This window comes from Pygoscelis adeliae, unplaced genomic scaffold (assembly GCF_000699105.1).
Source record: "Pygoscelis adeliae isolate BGI_AS28 unplaced genomic scaffold, ASM69910v1 Scaffold17, whole genome shotgun sequence".
NCBI classification, from domain to species: Eukaryota; Metazoa; Chordata; class Aves; order Sphenisciformes; family Spheniscidae; genus Pygoscelis; species Pygoscelis adeliae.
Window position 1 is genome coordinate 1,474,777 of NW_008825234.1, and position 2,500 is coordinate 1,477,276.

Genomic DNA, 2,500 nt, shown 5'->3' on the forward strand with positions numbered 1-2,500 from the left:
TGGAGCGTGTCCAGAGAAGGGCAACGGGGCTGGTGAAGGGTCTGGAGAACAAGTCTTCTGAGGAGCAGCTGAAGGAACTGGGGTTGTTTAGCCTGGAGAAAAGGAGGCTGAGGGGAGACCTTATCGCACTCTACAACTGTGAAAGGAGGTTGTAGCGAGGTAGGTGTCGGTCTCTTCTCCCAAGTAACAAGCGATAGGACAAGAGGAAATGGCCTCAAGTTGCACCAGGGGAGGTTTAGTTTGGATATTAGGAAATATTTCTTCATCAAAAGGGTTGTCAAGCATTGGAAGAGGCTGCCCAGGGAAGTGGTTCCATCACAATCCCTGGAGGTATTTAAAAGACGTGTAGATGTGGTGCTTAGGGACATAGTTTAGTGGTGGACTTGGCAGTGTTAGGTTAATGGTTGGATGTGATTATCTTAAAGGTCTTTTCCAACCTTAATGATTCTATAATTGTATGATTCCATGATTTATGAAGGCATTTCTTGGGATACTGGGCACAGTAGGCTCAAGAAGGATTAAGTCAAAGAAAGTTGGAGAAGGATTAAGTCCACAGGCACAGAGAAGGACCTGTTGATCACAACAATGGAAAAATAGTCTTATGATACCAGAGGAGTTGGCTTATATCCTTTGGCAAAAGGATTTCTCAGAAGAAATACTAATGTTGGCAGCAAACAGAAGCGGGGAGTGGGCATTAATTACTTCAGCTACTGCTGATCAGCTGACTACTAACAGAGAACACGATGCTTTTTGTACCCTGGATCATACTAGCCCACCGGTGCATTGAATTAGGTCTAGTCGGATGTACCTGTTTTCTGGTCACAGTGATCCATTTTACTGGAGATGAGGTGATGAAATTATAGGCTTATATTTACAGCTAAATATATTCTTCATGTTTGATGTACAGTGATTTGCCTGCTTATCAGGATTGTATACTGCCATACTTGATCCTTTTGTCCTGTAGGTCCGGACTGCATACGAATGCAGTTTCATATTACAAGAACATTATGTCATGCATTAACAGAAAAAAGTTCTGGTACTCAGATCTAATATCAGAAATAATTTTATAAATATATAGCTATATGTGGTGCAAAAATGTATTGTTGACTCTCATGAAAGCTGCTAAAGGACACTATGACTGAAAACATCTAGGCAAGAAAAATCCACAATTTTACTAATAAATAGTTAAACTAAAACAACAACACAGCTTAAGCAGACATTTGTAGTATTTATGTTTCCCAGCCAGCACTATCTATTGAGATTCAGAGGGAAACTTCTCTTTAGGAAGGTTATCCCTCAGCTGCTTTGTAAGCAGTTCAGGGCTTTTTCTGAAAAAAACCTGATCCTGGCCATTGTCCCAGGCAGGTTACTGCATCATGGGGATCACCATCTTGATCCAGTACAGCAATTTCTACATAACAAGTGGTTTACAGAGAGGGGGAAGGTGGGATGACAAATCAGACAAGCTGCCATGACTGAAAAATCTCAAATTATTTTCTGTTATCTGATTCTGTTATCGCTCTCCATTTTGAGTAGGTTTTTCTTATTTATTGGTTCCAAAAGCGAGGATGCAAACATATTTGACCTGTTGCCCATCTGTCACAAAAAGTTGAATTCTGACTATTCCAGATCTCAAAAAAATTTGAGAATTGCCTGCCAATTCTCTCCCATATGATATTATTTCATTTGGTATTAATGTCACCAGACTGTTGTATGTTCCTTCCTCTGGTGATAAAAAGTTTACAGTGTGTTTGAATGGCTGTAAAAGTTCTTCTGTGTGTCTAGAAGTTCTTTCATATTCAAATTTTCTCAGAATTTCTTTTATTTTCCCTTTATTCCATGGTCTTGACATTCTCTTGTTCTCCTAATTTTCTTTAGTATAACTCTGACACCAATAAAATAGCCCATGTTGTGGATATATGAAGCTGAATAGTCTCCTATATATACATGTTTAGGTCTCATGTTTTGGATTACTGTTTGCTAGAGAACATTAGAAAAAAAATACAGCTATCCTCCATAACACGTTCACTTTTTCCAACTGCTCACCTCTTGCAGGTTCTCATCCTTTTTTTGAGCTTTGCCATTTTGTTGTGTTTCTTTCAGAAAAAGTCTCGCAGTAAGAAGAGTCAAGTTCTAATGTGAAAAAACTTTTATGGCAGTACATGATCATAATGCCATAAGCTTAAAAAGAAACAGAATAGATCTGGGTGTATCATATATACATGACTAAGAATAAACTTTCACATGTGATGCTAAAAAGGGAGATCAGATTTTCTGAAATGTTGCCTGTCTACAGGCAACTACCAAAAAAAAAATATATCACATTGTATATACACAAGGTCATATACAAATTATCTTCCTCTTTCTTGCTGTGATGTCCTTAGTTGACGGCACGGCTTTACCTGCCTTTCTATTTTGCATTCTGTTGTGCAAAGTGTCCTGGACCCTCTGTATCTTCCCTAGTCCCCTGGCAGTCGACCAGCCTTTGCTAGGGGCAGAA